The sequence below is a fragment of the Heterodontus francisci genome, chromosome 24 (genome assembly GCF_036365525.1).
Source record: "Heterodontus francisci isolate sHetFra1 chromosome 24, sHetFra1.hap1, whole genome shotgun sequence".
NCBI classification, from domain to species: domain Eukaryota; kingdom Metazoa; phylum Chordata; class Chondrichthyes; order Heterodontiformes; family Heterodontidae; genus Heterodontus; species Heterodontus francisci.
Window position 1 is genome coordinate 34,942,782 of NC_090394.1, and position 20,909 is coordinate 34,963,690.

Genomic DNA, 20,909 nt, shown 5'->3' on the forward strand with positions numbered 1-20,909 from the left:
TAAAACTATGACCTCTCATTCTCGGTTTCCCCACAAGAGGAAACATCGTCTCTACGTCTACTTTGCCAATCCCCTTAATCATCTTATATACCTCAATTAGATCTCCTCTCATTCTTCTAAACTCTGGAGAGTAAAGGCCTAAACTGCTCAATCTCTCTTCATAAGACAAACCCTTCATCCCTGGAATCAATCTAGTGAACCTCCGAACTGTCTCCAATGCAACTACATCCCTCCTCAAGTAAGGGGACCCAAACTGTCTGCAATACTCCAGGTGCGGTCTCACTAATGCCTTGTACAGTTGCAGCAACACTTCCGTACTTTTATATTCTATTCCTTTAACAATAAATGCCAAAATTCCATTTGCCTTCCTTATTACCTGCTGTACCTGCATACTAGCTTTCTGCGCCTCATGCACGAGGACACCCAGATCCCTCTGCACCAAAGCATTCTGAAGTTTCTCTCCGTTTAGATAATAATTTGCCTTTCTATTCTTCTGACCAAAATGGATAACCTCACACTTAAACTCCATCTGCCAAATTTTGGTCCATTCACCTAACTTATCCATATCCATTTGTAAATTTCTTATTTCTTTATTGCAACTTAGTATTCCACCTATTTTAGTGTCATCTGCAAATTTGGCTATAGTACCTTCTATCCCTGCATCCAAGTCATTAATATAGATTGTAAATAGTTGGGGTCCAAGGACCGAACCCTGTGGCACCCCACTAGTTACATTCTGCCAACCAGAAAAAGATCCATTTATCCCGACTCTCTGTTTTCTGTTGGTTAGCCAATCCTCTATCCAAGCTAATAAATTGCCCCTAACCCCATGTGATCTTACCTTGTGTATTAATCTTTTGTGTGGCACCTTATCAAATGCCTTCTGGAAGTCCAGATATACTACATCTACAGGATCCCCATTATCCACTTTACTTGTTACAGCTTCGAAGAACTCTAACAAATTAGTCAAACACGATTTACCCTTCATAAAACCATGCTGACTGATGAATTGTGTTTTGACTTTCTAACTGTCCTGTTACTACTTCCTGAATAATGGATTCTAACAATTTCCCAATGACAGATGTTAAACTAACAGGCCTGTAGTTTCCTACTTTCTGCCTCCCTCCCTTTTTGAATAAGGGTGTTATATTAGCTTTTTTCCAAACCACTGGAACCTTTCCCGCATCCAGAGAATTTTGGAATATTATAACCAATGGATCCACTATCTCTGCTGCCACTTCCTTTAAGATCCTAGGATATAGGTCATCAGGCCCTGGGGACTTGTCTGCCTTCAATCCCAATAGTTTGCTCAGTACTTTTTCTCTAGTGATGATGATTTTTCTAAGTTCCTTTCTTTCTATAACCTCTGCATTTCCTGTTACTACTGTAATCTCCACCGTGAAAACTGAGTCAAATACTGATTTAGTGTGTTCCCCTCTGTTAACACCCCAGTCTCATCCTCCAAAGGACCAACATTCACTTTAGTTACTCTCTTATCTTTTGTATTCTTATAGAAGCTTTTGCTATCCATTTTTATATTTTGCGCTTGTTTTCTTTCATAATTTATCTTTGCTCATTTTATTACTTTTTAGTAACCGTCGTTTAGTAGGCCGAACCGTCTTCAGCTGCTTCATCAATTACCTTTCCTCCATCATAAGTCAGAATTGGGGATGTTCGCTGATGATTGCACAATGTTCAGCACCATTCACGACTCCTCAGATGCTAAAGCAGTCCATGTCCAGTTCTTGCTGCGTATGGACAACATTCAGGTTTGAGCTGATAAGTGGGAAGTAACATTTATGCCACACAAGTGCCAGGCAATGACTATCTCCAACAAGAATCTAACCATCTCTCCTTGACGTTCAATGGCTTTACCATCACTGAACCATTGCCCCCCACTCCCCCCAACCATCAACATCCTGGGAGTTACCATTGATCAGAAACTTAACTGGACCAGCCATATCAATAATGTGGCAACAAGAGCAGGTCAGAGGCTGGGAATTCTGTGGCGAGTAACCCACCTCCTGAACCCCTAAAGTCTATCCACCATCTTCAAGGCACAAGTCAAGAGTGTGATGGATTAGTCTCCATTTGCCTGGATGAGTGCAGCACCAACAACATTCAAGAAGCTCGACACCATCCAGGACAAAGCAGCCCACTTGATTGCAGCCCAGTCACCACCTTCAACATTCACTCCATCCACCACTGATGCACAGTGGCAGCATCATGTACCATATACAAGATGCACGACAGCAACTCACCACGCCTCCTTCAACAGCACCTTCCAAACCCACGACATCTACAACCTAGAAGGACAAGGGCACCAGCTGCATGGGAACACCACCAGCTGTAAGTTCCCCTCCAAGCCACACACAATCCTGACTTAGAACTATATCGCCGTTCCTTCACTGTCATTGGGTGAAAATTCTGGAATTCCCTCCCTAACAGCACTGTGAGTGTAACTGCACCAGATAAACTGCAGCGGTTCAAGAAGGCAGCTCACCACCACCTTTTCAAGGGCAATTAAGGATGGACAACAAATGCTGGCCTTGCCAGCAATGCTCACATCCAATGAAAGAATTTTAAAAATCATTTTGTATGTGCAGGCCCCCAATAATAAACAGCATCTACAGACTCCCTGAGTAATAAATGATAGGTACAGATTGCCTCCGTAATAAACAAGAGACACCCACAATAATGAAAAGTAGAAACTCACAGATTTAATTGTTTGCTTGTTCTAGCAACCTAAAGCTTTTGAACATTTAGGCTAGGCACTATAATTTCTTAAAAAGAAAGGAAGATTGCATTTATATAGCACTTTTCCAAACCACCAAACTTCTCAAAGTGCTTTACAGCCAATGAAGTACTTTTGAAGTGTAGTCACTGTTGTAATGTAGGAAACGTAGCAGCCAATTTGCACACAGCAAACACCTACAAACAGCAATATGACAATAACCAGATAAACTGTTTTTGTGATGTTGATTGAGGGCTAAATATTAGTCAGGACATTGGGGATAAGCCCCCTGCTCTTCTTCAAAATGGTGCCATGGGAACTTTTAACCTAAGTTTAACATCTCATCTGAAAGATGGCACCTCCAACAGTGCAGCACACCCTCAGTACTACACCAGAGTGCCAGTCTTGATTTGTGTGCTCAAGTCCTGGATTAGGACTTGAACCCAGAGACTCAGAGGTAAGAGTGCTACCAACTGAACCACAGCTGACATGCAATTATCCATGACCATTGCTGCTTTTCTTCTTTCCTCTCTTGTTCCTTCTAAGGGACAAATGCAGCTTGGTGTCCACTTTCTCTTTCAGCGCCACATCCTCAACTTGTTTGGAATTTGAGCTTGTCGCACTGCCCTCTACCCTAACTCATTTCTCCTCTCTGCTTCAAAACTGGGAAACTTCTCACCTCCGTCTGTCTTCCCTGCCTCCTGCAATGTATAGACTGTTAAACACAAACTTTGTTCAATATTATTACTTTTGGATTTATTTCATCCTGTCCCATGCTTTTTTTTGTCCACCTATGTACAGTTGCACATTGTGGGACTTCATCTAGGCTTCAGTTGAAACCATTGCTAACTCATTTCCTTTTAATCATACAGCTTGCTTCTAGAACAGCTCATTGAGAAGCTGTTGAATCAGTGCCCTCCATGTTTATTGCAAACACGTCTCTTGTTACACGTAAGCTAGGTTGTGTTTGCCTGGAGCATGTGGGGTAATTGGATGGGAGTGCTGTAATGGAGACCATTACACTGAAGCTTTTGACTGTCTTGCCCTGTCAGTCACTGCTACAGCGCCATCTACAGGCTGCTGCTCTTCACATCTTGTGCTAAATGGAAAGGATAACAGGAGATTGTACCTGCTCCTTTCAGCTTTGTTACATATTCAGTAACAAGGCAGATAAAACCATGACATAATTTATTTTCCAACACCTTCCACTTCTGACTGTTAATCAGACACAAATTAGTTCAACAAAGGACAGCAGTACATTCTTCATTTTAAATGAATAAGCTGCACTCAGCACAATATATCTTCAAACACCATTCATCCTTTGATTCTTAACATTTCAATATTGTATAACATATTCTCCTAATCGCCAAATACACAAGCAAAGTGTAAGTCCAATATACACTTCATCCTCCTTAAATCCTCACTGTGTTGAAGTCAACACTCACAGTGCCAATGATAGAGCGCAGAAGGAGGCCATTCAGCCCATCGTGCCAATGTCAGCTTGTGGATAGAACTATCCAATTAGCATCCTGCTCTTTTGTCACGGTCCTGTAAAATATTTGCTTCAATTATTTACCCAATTTTTTTTTGAAATTGTTACTGAATCTGCTTCCACCACCCTTTCAGGCAGTGCATTCCAGATCACAACAACTCACTGCGTTAAAAAATCCTCATATCACCCTGGTTCTTTTGCCAATCACCTTAAATTGTGTCCTCTGATTATTGCCTCTTCTGCCATCGTCTCTGATATTTTCACAACTAATACAAAAAAGTGTTCAAAGAAATTGAAGATTTTAAAAAATGCAGTACCCTATGATTTTTCTATGTGGTGTTGCTCGCAGCAGTGCCCTGGAGATTAATCCTTAATTCCTGGCGACTCCAGACCAATCCTGGAGTATTAGCTACCCGAGGCCACATGAATGGGAAGGATGGATGGTGCATCAGGAAAATACAAAGAGATATTGAATTGTCCACCAGGTTATTGCGGTATCATAGCCATGGCTCAGTTGGTAGCACTCTTGCCTCTGAGTTATGAACAATGTGAATTTAAGCCTCCTCCCCCCACCCCTCCCCCACACCCCGCCACCATTCCAGAGACTTGAATGGCATATCTAGGCTGATACGCCACTGCAAAGTAAAAATAAAATGGGTTAACTGCCTTTCAACTTTTAAAACACCAACACCACAAAGCTTCATAATTCAATAGAAGACCAGAGATGTAATTATATTTTTGCACCCTGACAATATAAATAGAATATGCAATTGGAAAGTGTGAAATGATTATTTATAGTTCAGTTTTGAGAGCCAAATAGACAACGCAATCAAGACTGTGGAATTGGTACAAGCTGATTGTTACCAGTGAAAGGTTCTTTCACACTGCTCTGTGATCTGAACCATACAAACAGGACACCCTGTAACCTATTCCACAGGTGCACTGTATCTCAATGGTGTACATGCACCCCAAAAGATTCTGCCGTTTGAATTATGAAGTTGTCTTATGGATTGTATTTCCTTGAATTTGAATTCACACATTTTTCCTCCATTCTTCTAACTCCTCCATTTCACACTATTCATAGAATTATAGAATCCTTCAGCACAGAAGGAGGCCATTCAGCCCTCGGTACCTGTGCCGGTTCCCTAAAGAGCTATCCAATTAGTCCCACTCCCTTCTCTTTGCCCATAGCCCCATAAAATTTCCTTTTCCAGTATATATCCCTTTAAAAGTTACTATTGAATCTGCTGTGTGAGGATTTTTTCCCTCTGGTGCTTTTGCTAATTATCTTAAATCTGTATCATCTGGTTACCGACCCTCCGGCCAGTGGAAACCGTTTCTCCCTATCGACTCTATCAAAGCCCTTCAACGACCCCAGCTTCTCTCATCCCTGGTACCATTCCAGTAAATCTTCTCTGCATCGTCTCCAAGGGCTTGACATCCTTCCTAAAATGTGGTGCCCAGATCTGAATGCAATACTCGTAAGTACCCTATCAGCCAGTGCCTTCCAGTATTCCATGGTGAGGAGACAAATCAGCGGAATGTTCACATGCTACTCCTGAATCTGTACAATTTTAAAAGAACCTCCACAAATAGAGCTGTTTGCAAAGCCAGAAGAACCTGAGTCAAACAGGCCAGTAGATCACAGCTTCGATCAGCCAAGTTAACAATCCTCAGGCAAGCTGGCACTGGGGGGCATAAGGTGGATGTAAGCAGCAGTGGGTCCCTGAGCAGTTCGCTGAAACCTCTGTCCCAGTTGTATGGGTATAAAGTAAGGACAGGTGTAGGCTTGTATCCAATGAGGATAAAAAGATTGTGACCAATGTCTCTGCTCCTTTTATCTATGCCTTCTTCAGCAATCTAGGGTGCATTCCATCTGGACCAACTTTGCACCAGATATCAAATGGGATATCACACCCAATATCACAGCAGATATCAGACGATGGGGGAAAATTGGATTACTGTCATTTTTAGGCATGGGGTTGAGAGGAGCACAGTGTGGTCTGTGTACTGCTGCCTTATTTGAATGATTGTAGCATTCAACCAAATGTGACCCTCACTGCTGCTGTCTGCATGCTCAACAGGGGGCCCAACACGTGTTTCAGCTAGTCTGCACCTCTTAAAGCAGCCTGGCCCTCATAAAGGAAAGCTACATTCATTATAAAGAATCTGCTACTGACTTATGCACAGAAATTAGCTGCAAGGAGAACCACCCCAACTGCAGCAACAGCCAAGAGAGAGGGCTCCCAGGTTTTCCGATGCGGCATTGGAGGCATTGGTACAGGAGCTTGAAAGGAGGAGAGACACAATGTTTCTTCAGGGGGCCAAGAGGCCCTCAAAGCACACCCTGAGAAGGGAATGGCAGTACGTGGCCAGGGAGGTCAATTCCCGATGCCTGGCCCCGAAAACCTGGCTGCAGTTTCGGAAAAACTTCAATGACCTCACATGGATGGTCAAGGTGAATTAATGCATCTCCAAATGACAGCACACCATCTCACTTTGCTCAATGCACCACCCCCCATCACTCACCCATCAGCAATCTGAAGCAATCAGGACTCAGGCCTAACACATCTTCCAATGTTGCCAGCCCCATACCCACCTCTCATTGCTTTCACATAGCTCCAGCTTTCAGCCATGGCAGACACATCACCCAAACACAATCACTTACGTTCTTTCTCATTTGTTATAGAATAAAGTGCCTTTATTCAGGAGGGAGCTGATCAGAACCAGAGGGAAACAGGCATGCCTGTATTATCTGAGCCCTCTTAAGGAGAAGGTGTTCTGCATCATGGGGCCAGCTGTGACAGAGCTCTTTGTATCCGGTGTTCAGGATGTCAGTATGTTCCTGCCTTACGCCCACCTCACCCTCCTCCTGCTATCTGGCATGAGGTGAAAGCTGCAGATGGTGTCACCATGGACCTCTTACTTTCCAACTCAGTCCCCCTTCTTTCAGCCCAACCCTTCCCTTCTGCATTTCTGCTTCCAGATACCCAAGAACTGCCACCTGCCCAGCCATTGCTGCCTCTTGAGGAAGGGAAAGAACTGCTACAGATCTCTGAGGAAGAAGCACCATCACTTGATCTGGCAGCCACTAGCTTAGATACTGGCACTATGCAAACTTTAGAGACTAGTATAGAGTCGGGATTTGCAAGTTGTGAGTCGCTGGGCACTAGCGGGCTGCACCCAGGCTGGGGGAAAGGATAGTTTGTGTGCCTGCTCACTGGATGGCCAGGTCATAGACAAGTTCTGCTGGAGGGGACTCAAATGAGGACTTTGATGGGGTTGAGTAAAGAACAATGCTGATGAGCATGCACACCAAGATGCTTGGTGCATTGGCAGGTCTGCCAGACAGGTTGTCGTCACTGTCAGGGAACATGGAGCAGTCTGGCTTCAACATGGCACAGGACATTACATAGAGCTTGGAGCCCATTCTTTCCAGCATGCAAGTGGTGGCCAACTCCATGACAGTACTTTTGATGCAATGCCTGGTGTCCACTGTTTCAGCTTCCACTGCAGCATAGACGGAAGCCACCCAATGTCTCTGCTGCAGTGGTAGCTCAGTCTGAAACCATGGCATCCATGCTTGTTACCACACAAGCAAAGTTTGCTGCCATGTAGGCTTAGACTGCTGCCATCATAGCTCTGGATCTCAGTGCTCCAAGGGACATGATGCCTCTCACAGCAGTCCAGCAATCTGTCCTCCAACAGGTTACTAGGATTGCTGACATGTTGCCGAGGGGGAGTGTCAGTGTGGCTCCATGGAGCATGACCCTGCTGTCCTCACTCAGGATGAGCGTTGCTGGCAAGGCCAGCATTTGTTGCCCATCCCTAATTGCTCTTGAGAAAGTGGTGGTGTGCCACCTTCCTGAACTGCTGCAGTCCATGTGGTGTAGAAACACCCACAGTGCTATACGGAAAGGAGTTCCAGGTTTTTGACCCAGCAATAGTGAAGAGAAAGCGATATAGTTCCAAGTCAGGATGGTATGTGGTTTGGAGGGGATCTTGCAGGTGATGGTGTTCCCATGCATCTGCTAACCTTGTCCTTCTTGGTGTTAGAGGTCGTGGTTTCGAAGGTACTGTTGAACGAGCTTTGGCAAGTTGCTATAATGCATCTTGTAGATTGTGCACACTTCTGCCACTATGTGCTTTTGGTGGAGCGGTGAATGTTTAAGGTGGTGGATGGGGTGCTGCTCAAGTGGGTTGCTTTGTCCTGGATGGTATTGAGCTTCCTGAGTATTGTTGGAGCTGCACCCATACAGGCAAGTGGAGAGTATTCCATCACACTCCTGACTTGAGCCTTGTAGATGACGGACAAGCTATGGCGAGTCAGGAGGTGAGTTACTTGCCACAGAATTCTTAGCTTCTGACTTGCTCTTGTATTTATATGGCTGGTCCAGTTAAGTTCCCGGTCAATGGTAACCACCAGGATATTGATAGTGAGATTTCAGCAATCGTAATGCCATTGAATGTCATGGGGAGATGGTAAAATTCTCCCTTGTTGGAGATGGTCATTGCCTGGCACTTGTGTGGTCTGAATGTTAATTGCCACTTTATCAGCCCAAGCCTGAATGTTGTCCAGGTCTTGCTGTCTGTAGGCACTGACTGCTTCAGTTCCCTGTTTACATATGGGGCCCTCAGTGTCATGTGCATGCAGTCAATGGCTCCCTGCACCATTGGGAATCCTGCTACCCTGGCAAATCCACGTGCCCACTCATTCTGCTTCTCTCTGGTAAGAGAAAAGACACTGAAGTCTTCTCTCCTGCATTCAGGGCCTCCATTACCTCTCAGATCCAGCGATGGATAGTGAACTGTGAAATTATGATGATGTTGCCTGCTCCCCCCTAGAAAGATCCGCTTCTGTAGAAGTTGAGAGTGACAGTGACCTTGATGGCCCGTGGCAGCACCATCCTCACCCTGCTGTCAGCTCTAGGTCCTGGTGAAGGAGGTGGCACAGTTCAGTGAATCACAGACACCTCACACATTGCTCCTGGCTGAGGTGGAGGTTGGAGAAATATTCCCTGAAGACCAGCATGACATACCTGTGCTAGTACCCTTACTGGCATGACACGCCTGTGCCAGCGCCCTTATCGGCATGACACACCTGTGCTAGTGCCCTTACCAGCATGGCACGCCTGTGCCAGTGCCCTTACCAGCATGGCACGCCTGTGCTAGTGCCCTTATCGGCATGACACACCTGTGCTAGTGCCCTTGCCAGCATGGCACGCCTGTGCTAGTGCCCTTGCCAGCATGGCATGCCTGTGCTAATGCCCTTATCAGCACGGCACGCCTGTGCTAGTGCCGTTACCAGCATGGCACGCCTGTGCTAGTGCCCTTATCGGCATGACATACCTGTGCTAGTGCCCTTACTGGCATGACACGCCTGTGCCAGTGCCCTTACCAGCATGGCACGCCTGTGCTAGTGCCCTTATCGGCATGACACACCTGTGCTAGTGCCCTTGCCAGCATGGCACGCCTGTGCTAGTGCCCTTGCCAGCATGCCATGCCTGTGCTAGTGCCCTTACCAGTATTGGGCACTATGTGGGCCATGTTGGAGTGGCCGGAAATGGCAACCCCACCATTTTTGGCAACAACAGCTTCCATTGCCTACTCCATTGGCATTACAGAGCCAAATTTTGCGGCCTGGAGATCACAGCAGGTATTAGACCCGATATCATACCAGACATCACACTGGGTATCAGAGAAGATATCACACCTAATATTACACCAGATGGTACACCACACCAGGTATTCATGACAAATGTCACACCTGACATTATAATAAGTATCATACCATACCACATCGATATCACAACAGATATCAGACTAGATATCACACCAGGTATTATACCCGATATCACAACAAATATCACACCCAATATTACACCAAATATTGCACAAAATATCACGCCAGTATCACAACAGACATCATAGGTGATGGTCAGTAACAGAGGGAAGGTAAGGTGTGGAACTGTTGGTGAATGGGGAATTGGGGTTGCACTCACTGGCACCGTAGTTGGATGAGCTGATCACAGACATCCCAGCTGGAAAGGGAATGTATTGGTTGCCTCCTCCCTTTTCCTCCTTCGCTTCCTCTTCCTCCTCCTGCTCCTCCTCAACAGCGCGTCATATACCTGGTAACAAGGGCTGCGCCCACATGATGGTGAGTTTGTGCAGGATACAGCAGACCACAACAAATTGTGACACACGGTCTGGAGAATACTGCAAGGCAACTCCAGAGAGGTCCAGATGGCGAAAGAATTGCTTAAGCACCTCATGTTCTGCTCTATCACATTTTGTGTGGCGGCATAGCTCTTATTGTATGCATGAAGCCCACATGTGCATAGCTTACACGCCAGATTCATAAGCCAGAGTCGTCAGCAGATTGCCCTTGTCACGCTGTAACCACTCTCTGGTTTGTCATGGTGACTAATATGCTGATGGTACAGTGGATTGCCGCAGAAAAAAGGCATCATGAGTGTGGCTAGGATCGTGGGGTATTGACCTGCATGATGCACTGAGTGTGGTTGCACACCAGCTGCACATTGAGGGAGTGGTTGCAGTACATCTCTGAGCATATATCCAGTGCCCACAAAGCAACGTGTTTGACGTCAATGGCACCCTGCCCCCTCTATCCGGGCAAAGCTACGTGCTCACTCTGCCAAAAAAAGTTAAATATATTCAGCTGTCTTTCCATACAGAGTCTCAGTGACCCCCGTCACGCAACAGTGGATCACAAACTGAGAGATGTTGAAAATATCGCTTGCTCCAGCCTGGAAGGAGCCTGATGCAAAAGACTCATGTACGTCACTGGACTAGTAATCCAGAGACCCGGGTAACACTCTGGGGACACGGGTTCAAATCCCACCAGGGCATGGTCACCTTCACAGCCACTAGCAACACCATCACCCCCTGCTTTGAGGCTGCAGGTCTATCTGCCAGATGTGGCAGATTTCAGTGAGTGCTCTCTTTTCACACACATTGTTCCTCACTGAAGTTGAGGTAAGGAGAAATGCTCGCTGAAGACTCTGAGTGGATATGGCCCTCTTCTCCTCCTCCTCCCTCTGTGTTGCCTCTAATCATTTCTCCTGTCATGCTGCAGGTCGAAGGGGATAGAAGCTACAGCACCTATAACTGGGACGGGCAGAACCGTTGAAGTCAGAACCAAGGTCCTCACCACATGCCACACCACTCCCTGTAGACTTCACCAAATTCCATAAACTCAACAGCAGTCAGTAGAAATCATGCAGCAACTAACCTGAAAGTGGTTGATGATCCCTTCAAATAGCACTGGTAGGGTGGGTCGTTCCTGCTGCTGAATGCATGTTCAATGTCAAGAGAGGGCATTAGATGGACCATTCAGGTCAACATTGGCACCACTAGAGTCAATTCAGCATTACACATTGACTGACATCACAATCTGTTTAACCTGCATTCTTCCAGCACATGCTCCCAGTGTATGGACTAATGTACTCACATTTCTGGTGAGGTTATGGCACAGATGTCATTTTGGTACCATAAGGAACCTATAACCCTGAAAAAATGGGCATTGCATAGATATCACAGTATGTATCAGACCAGGTATCACAATGGGTATCACAGCTGCTATCACAACAGATGTCATATTGCACCAGATATCATGCCATATCTCACACCAGATAATACTCCAAATATCACACTGGGTATCACATTAGTTATTATCCTGTGTATCAAACTGATATCACATCCAAGAACACACCAGATATCACACCAGTTATCCAGATATCACACCAGAAGTCACATCAGCTGTCAGAGCAGATATCACTTCATCTATCACTATAAATATCATACAAGATAGCACATCAGATATCACACCAGATATCACATCAGATATCATATTAGATATCACAGCAGATATCACATCAAATATCACATCAGATATCACACCAAATATCACATCAGATATCACACCAAATATCACATCAGATATCACACCAAATATCACAGCCAGATATCATACTGGATATCACGATAGATATTGCACCAGACATCACATCAGCTATCAGACCAGGTATCACATGAGATATCACGATAAATGTCATATTAAATATCACACCAGATATGACACCAGATATTGCAACAGATATCACATCAGATATCACATGAGATATCACATCAGATATCACATCAAATATCACACCAGGTATCCAATCAGATATCATATTAAATATTGGGTGGCACAGTGGCACAGTGGTTAGCACCACAGCCTCACAGCTCCAGCGACCCGCATTCAGTTCTGGGTACTACCTGTGCGGAGTTTGCAAGTTCTCTCTGTGACCACGTGGGTTTTCGCCAGGTGCTCCGGTTTCCTCCCACTGCCAAAGACTTGCAGGTTGATAGGTAAATTGGCCGTTGTAAATTGCCCCTAGTGTAGGTAGGTGGTAGGAGAATGGTAGGGAATATGGGATTAATGTAGGAGGGGATGTGGTAGGGAATATGGGATTAATGTAGGATTAGTATAAATGGGTGGCTGATGGTCAGCACAGGCTCAGTGGGCCGAAGGGCCTGTTTCAGTGCTGTATCTCTCTATGTCTATGTCTATATCACATCAGATAGCATACCAGATATTACTGCAAATATCACAAGCAGCTATCATACTGGATATCACAATAGATGTTGCACCAGACATCATATCTGTTATCAGACCAGATAGCACATCAGCTATCTCTATATCAGATATCACTATAAATAACACATCAGATAGCATACTAGATATTACTGCAGATATCATATGAGATATCCAAGCAGATATCATACTGGATATCACTATAGATATTGCACCAGACATCAGATCAGATATCATACAGGATATTGCTATAGATATTGCACCAGACATCACATCAGTGATCAGATATCTCTATATCAGATAGCATACTAGATATTACTGCAGATATCATATGAGATATCACAAGCAGATATCATACTGGATATCACTATAGATATTGCACCAGACATCACATCAGTTATCACATCAGATATCACACCAGACATCACATCAACTATCGGGCCAGATATTACATTAGATATCACACCAGATAGTGCTTCAGATAGCATATCAGATGTCACACCAGATATATCTGATATCACACAAGACATCACACCAGATATATAATTTGATATCACACCAAATGTCACATCAGATATCATTTCAGATATCACAGGGCTAAATTGTGGCGAGTCGAAGAGACTTAGTAGTTGGCAGGAAAAAAGACAGAGGCGCAAGGGGAGAGCCAACTGTGCAACAGCCCCAACAAACAAATTTCTCTGCAGCACCTGTGGAAGAGCCTGTCACTCCAGAATTGGCCTTTATAGCCACTCCAGGCGCTGCTTCACAAACCACTGACCACCTCCAGGCGCGTATCCATTGTCTCTCGAGATAAGGAGGCCCAAAAGAAGACATCACATATCACACCAGATATCATACCAGGTATCATATCCAATATCACACTAGATATCATGCCACTCATCTTGTCAAATATTGTACCATATATCATATCGAGTATCACACCAGATAGCACTCCAAATATCACAACAGATATTGTGCCAGGTATCACATCAGTTATCATTATCACATCAGATATTAAACCCAATATCACAACAGATATCATAACAAATATCGCACCAGATATCATGCCAGATATTGCACTAGATAGCACACTTTGCATCACACCAGTTATCCAGATATTACATCAAATATCACTATATATATTACATCAGATATCACTCCAGATATCGCACCTGATATCACTTGCATCACACCAGTTAGCCAGATATCACATCAGATATAACTATCAATATTACATCAGATATCACATTGGATGTCACACCCAATATTGCATCACATCAGGTATCATTATCACATCAGATATCAGACCCAATATCATTCCAGGATATCACCTCAGGTATCATGACTAATATCACATCAGATATCACCTCAGGTATCATGACTAATATCACATCAGATATCACCTCAGGTATCACGGCTAATATCACATCAGGTGTCTCACCAGATATTTCACACAAGATTGTACCAGTTATCATATCCAATTTACACAGTTAACTCACCGTTATCACACCATTTATCATACCAGATATCACACCCGATATCACACCCAATATCTGGCGTCATATCTGGTATGATATCTAGTGTGTTATCTGTTGTGATAATAGCTGTGATATTTGATGTGATATCATAGGGGCCGATGGTGGCACTGGATGTCACTGGACTAGTAATCCAGAGACCCGGGTAACACTCTGGGGACACGGGTTCAAATCCCACCATGGCAGCTGGTTGAATTTAAATTCAAATAATTAATACATTTACTAAATAAAATCTGGAATTTAAAGCTAGTCTCAGTAATGGTGACCATGAAACTACCATCGATTGTCATAAAAACCCATGTGTCTCACTAATGTCCTTTAAGGAAGGAAATCTGCTGCCCTTACCTGGTCTGGCCTACAGGTGACTCCAGACACACAGCAATGTAGTTGACTCTTAACTGCCCTCTGACATGGCCTACCAAGCTACACAGTTGTACAAAACCGCTACACAAAAGAAAAGGAATAAAACCAGACAGAACATTTGGCATCAAGCTAGGCACCGGAAATGACAACAGCAAACCCAGTCCTGTCAATCCTGCAAAGTCCTCCTGACTAACACCTGGGGGCTTGTGCCAAAATTGGGAGAGCTGTCCCACAGACTAGTCGAGCAACAGCCTAGTATATATCCAATGTCACAGACACCACCATCAACATAATAAAAGCAAAATACTGCAGCTGCTGGAAATCTGAAAGTAAAATAGAAAGTGCTCAGCTCAGGCAGCATCTGTGGAGAGAGAAACAGAGATAACATTTCAGGTCTGTGACCTTTCATCAGAACTGGCAAAGGTTAGAAAAGTATTAGGTTTTAAGCAAATGAAGTGGGGGCACGGGAGGTGGGTGCGGGGAAGTGGTGGGGAACAGAACAAAAGGGAAGGTGTGTGATAGGGCAGAGAGCAGGAGAGATTAAATAACCAAGGTGTTATGGGAAAAAGTCAAAGGGCGCGTTAATGGTTGTGGTGAAAGTCAAAGCATTAGTCCAGAGAGAGTGTTAATGGCAGAAAAATGAGCATCTCTGTCCAAAAGCACAAACATGGAAAACAGGCACATGGTTAAAAAAATAAAATAAAATAATTTTAAAATATATAAAAAATAAAAAACGAACCAGTCAAGCTCTGAAATTGTTGAACTGAATGTTGAGTCCACAAGGCTGTAGAGTGCCTTTCTTTCATCTGTCGATTAGGCACTCTACAGTCTTGCAGACTTAAAATTCAGTTCAACAATTTCAGAGCTTGACTGGTCTGTTTTTTATTTTTTACATATTTTTTAATAATTTTATTTTATTTTTTAAACCATGTGCCTGCTTTTCATGCTGTGCTTTTGGACAGAGATGCTCATTTTTCTGCCATTAACACTCTCTCTGGCCTAATGCTTTGACTTTCACCACAACCATTAACACGCTCTTTGCCTTTTTCCCATAACACCTTGGTTATTTAATCTCTCCTGCTCTCTGCCCTATCACACACCTTCCCTTTTGTTCTGTTCCCCACCACCTCCCCCCGCCCCCCCCCCCAACTTCACTTGCTTAAAGCTTAATACTTTTCTAACCTTTGCCAGTTCTGATGAAAGGTCACAGACCAGAAAAGTTAACTCTGCTTCTCTCTCCACATATGCTGACTGACCTGCTGAGTATTTCCAGAACTTTCTGTTTTTATACCACCAGCAACATTCCTGGGTATGTCCTGTCCCACCCACAGGACAGACCCACCAGAGGTATAGTGGTACACAGTCAGGAGGGAGTTGCCCTGGGAGTCCTCAACATTGGACTCCGGACCCCATGAAGTCTCATGGCATCAGGTCAAACATGGGCAAGGAATCCTCTTGCTGATTACCACCGACTGCCTCCCCCTCCCTCAGCTGATGAATCAGTACTCCTCCATGTTGAACTCCACTTGGAAGAAGCACTGAGGTGGCAAGGCCACAGAATGGACTCTGGGTGAGGGACTTCAATGTTCATCACCAAGAGTGGCTTGGTATCACCACTACTGACCGAATCCAGAAAGACATATCTGCCAGACTGGGTCTGCGGCAGGTGGTGAAGGAACCAACAGGAGGGAAAAACCTGCTTCCTCCCGCCATCACCAGTATACCTGCTGCAGAGGCAACTGTCCACGACAGTATAGAGGAGTAACCACCACACAATCCTTGAGAAAACGAGTTCCTGTCTTCACACTGAGGATACCCTCCATCGTGTTGTGTGGCACTACCATGCTAAATGGGATAGATTCAGAACAGATTTGGCAGATCAAAATTGGGCATCCATGAGGCACTGTGGACCATCGGCAGCAGCAGAATTGTATTCAAACACAATCTGTAAACTCATGACACGGCATATCCTTCACTCTACCATTACCATCAAGCCAGGGGATCAGGAGGGCATGACAGGAGCAGCAACAGGCATACCTAAAACTGAGGTGTCAACCTGGTGAAGGTACAACATAGGACTACTTGCGTGCCAAACAGCGGAAGCAGCATGCGATAGAGCTAAATGATCCCATAACCAATGGATCAGATCAAATCTCTGCAATCCTGTCACATCCAGTCGTGAATGGTGGTGGACAATTAAACAGAAATGGAGGAGGAGGAGGAGGCTCCACAAATATCCCCATCCTCAATGATGGAGGAGCCCAGCAAAAGAAAAGGCTGAAGCATTTGCGATTATTTTCAGCCGGAAGTGCTGACTGAATGATCCATCTCGGCCTCCTCCTGAGGTCCCCGGCATCACAAATGCCAGTCTTCAGCTAATTCGAATCACTCCACGTGATATCAAGAACTGTCTGAAGGCACTGGATACTGTAAAGGCTATGGGTCCTAACAACATCCCAGCAGTAGTACTGAAGACTTGTGCTGCAGAACAAGCCGTACCCCTAGCCAATCTGTTCCAATACAGCTACAACTCTGGCATCTACCCAGCAATGTGGAAAATTGCCCAAGTATGTCTTGTCTACAAAAAGCAGGACAAATCCAATCCAGCCAATTACTGCCCTATCAGTATACTTTTAATCATCAGCAAAGTGATGGATGGTGTCATCGACAGTGCTATCAAGCAGCACTTAAACAGCAATAACCTGCTCACTGATGCTCAGTTTGGGTTCTGCCAGATTCACTTGGTTCCTGCCCTCATTACAGCCTAGATCAAAACATGGACAAAAGAGTTGAATCTAAGAGGTGAGGTGAGAGTGATTGCCCTTGACATCAAGGCAGCATTTGACCGAGTGTGGCATTCAGGAGCCCTAGCCAAATTGAAGTCAATGGGGATCAGAGGGAAAACTCTCCACTAGCTGGAGTCATATGTAGCACAAAGGCACGGGTGGCACAGTGGCACAGTAGTTAGCACCGCAGCCTCGCAGCTCCAGCGACCCAGGTTCGGTTCTGGGTACTGCCTGTGTGGACTTTTCAAGTTCTCCCTCTGACTGTGTGGGTTTCTGCCGGGTGCTCTGGTTTCCTCCCACAGCCGAAGAGTTGCACGTTGATAGGTAAATTGGCCATTGTAAATTGCCCCTACTGTAGGTAGGTAGTAGGAGAATTGAGGGAAGGTGGGGATGTGGTAGGGTATATGGGATTAATATAGGATTAGTTATAAATGGGTGGTTGATGGTCGGCACAGACTGTTTCAGTGCTGTATCTGTCTATGACTAAAGGAAGATAGGGTGGTTGTTGGAGGCCAATCATCTCAGCCCCAGGACATTGCTGCAGGAGATCGTCAGGGTAGTATCCTAGGCCCAACCATCTTCAGCTGCTTCATCAGTGATCTTCCCTTCATTATAAGGTCAGAAGTAGGAATGTTCACAGATGATTGTATGATGGTCAGTACCATTTGCAACTCCTCAAATACTGAAGCAGTCTGTGTCCATATGCAGCAAGACCTAGACAACATTAAGGCTTGGGCTGTTAAGTGGCAAGTAATGTTTGTGCCGGGAAATGATGACCTCTAACAAGAGAGAATCTAACCATCTCCCCTTGATGTTCAACAGGATTACCATTGCTGAAGCCCCCACTATCAACACCGGGGGGTGGTGGATGGGAGTTTCTATTAACCAGAATCTGAACTGGACCAGTCATATAAATACTTTGTCTACCAGAGGCTGGGAATTCTGCTGCAAGTAACACACCTCCTGACTCCCCAAAGCCTGTCCCTCATCTACAAGTCAGGACTGTGATGGAATACTCTCCACTTGCCTGGATGAGTGCAGCTCCAACAACATTCAGAAAGCTCGACATCATCCAGGTCAAAGCAGCCCATTTGATTGGCATCCCATCCACCACGTTAAACATTTACTCCCTCCATGACTGGTGCACAGTGGCAACAGTGTGTACCATGTACAAGATGCAATGCACAAAGGCTCCTTCAACAGCCCCTTCCAAACCCATGACCTCTTCCACCTGGAAGGACAAGGGCATTAGATGCATGGGAACACTGCCACCTGTAAGTTCCCCTCCAAGCCACACACCATCCTGACCTGGAACTCTTTCACCGCTCCTTCACTGTCACTGGGTCAAAATCCTGGAACTCCCTCCCTAACAGCATTGTCGGTGTACCTACACCACATGGACTGCAGCGGTTTAAGAAAGCAGCTCACCACCGCCATCTCATGGGCAATTAGGGATGGGCAACATATACTGGCTTTGCCAGTGATGCCTACATCCGATGAAATGAATAAAAAATTGTGCTATCTGGTTTGATACCCACTGTGATAGTTTCTGTGATATATGATATCGATTGTGACAACTGGTGTGATGACTGTTGTAATATTAGATGTGATTAACTGATTGGATGTCTGTCAAACAGCCTTTTCTTTTCCAACTCCAACATTTTTTTAACTAATAAACAAAAGTGTTGAAAGAAAACTACTTTTTTAATCACACTGTGATTTTTCTCCTGGTGTGTCTTGCAGCAGTGTCCTGGAGATTAATCTGTTATTCCTGGAGACTCTAGAGTAATCCTGGATGGTTAACAACCCTAGCTGTGTGGTTCTGTGCCTCCCTGTGAGATGCATTGCGCCAGTGGTTCATCGGAGAGTTGATGATAACCTACACATTGTCACCCTGTCTTTGCTAGTTCATTGAGAACTTGTCAGCCAATGTTATCAAGAAGACGACTGAACATTCGAAGTGGCCTCTTGGTCTGAAAAGCATGAAAAGATTGAACATGTCACCCAAAGATCTCTTTCAGAACCAAGAAACCTAGATAATCCATCCTCATTTATTAACTCAATGTTGAAGGTCTATTTAGAGCAAAGTGTGAGATCTAATCAAGGGAACTTAGAACACAAATGAGCGACATTCCTGCCCTCCAAAAACCCAGTTATCTGAACCCAACTCACACCGGATGTAGGTCCATGGATTCCACATGATAGCCTGCCGATACCATGCAAAATACAGTAAGGCCACATACCTCAGGAACAACCTAATTACTGACGCTGAAGAAATCCCACTGGCAGACAGCTCACTCCATTATATCAAAGTGGGCAAGCTGACCATCATGAGTGCTTACAAGCTGCTAACAGAAATGTGGCCTACCATTGCCCTGCCAACCAGCAACCACACTGCCAGCTACACTAGTGATTTCAACTGCCACCACTACATATAGAGTTACCTAAAAGCAGACAGAGTGGGTAAATAACTAGAAGACTGAAATAAAAGCAAAATACTGCAGATGTTGAAAATCTGAAACAAAAGCAAAACGTGCTGGAAATACTCAGCGGTCTGGCAGTATCTGTGGAGCGAGAAACAGAGTTAATGTTTCAGGTCTGTGACCTTTCATCAGAACTTCTCTCTCCACAGATGCTGCCAGACCTGCTGAGTATTTCCAGCACTTTTTGTTTTTGTTTGTTGTGACTAGAAGACTGGTGCTGGCTTCTGATATCCATCTCATCTATGATGCCAAATAGCCAGGCACCTTCTGTGAGAGATTGCATGTGGAGTTTAATGTCACTCGAGACCCAGATACAGCAACAGCACTCATGGATTCCCTAGACGAGGGCAGATTAGCACGATGGTGAGAAACAACTGAAAACCTGGATTTCTCACGTTCCAGGAGGAAACCTGGAATTTGCTTTGCTGGTTTGGTACTGCCTCACTTCCCCGACACAAGGTGCTAAAGGTCCATGTAGATGTCATTGCAGCTTGCCTCCTACCCAACTCAGAAGAAAAACTACCACCGAAAATAAACAGAGTGAAAAAAACTGCTTAAGCTCTATCTCCAAAAAGCCGCTCCACATGTTACCTTTTCAGCTGCCTTCGCCACTGAAAAGGTGGACACAGCCACCCTCCAAAACGAGCATGCAGACTTAAGAGAAGGAAGAAGCTGCTCTGAGCAGATGCTTACACTCATTACCAACATTGAGGCAGGGCTCCGGAAGCAGCTGAAGACTGGAGCTGCCTTTCTAGACTTGGCATCAGCATACAACACTGCCTGGTGCGAGGGCCTGTTACTGAAACTTTCAACAATCATTCAGTGCCCTAGCAAGCAACTTTAAGTTCCATATTTATCTTAGTGACAAGAGCAGCCAAACATGGTCACTCTGCCGCTGTGGTAGATGCACCGGC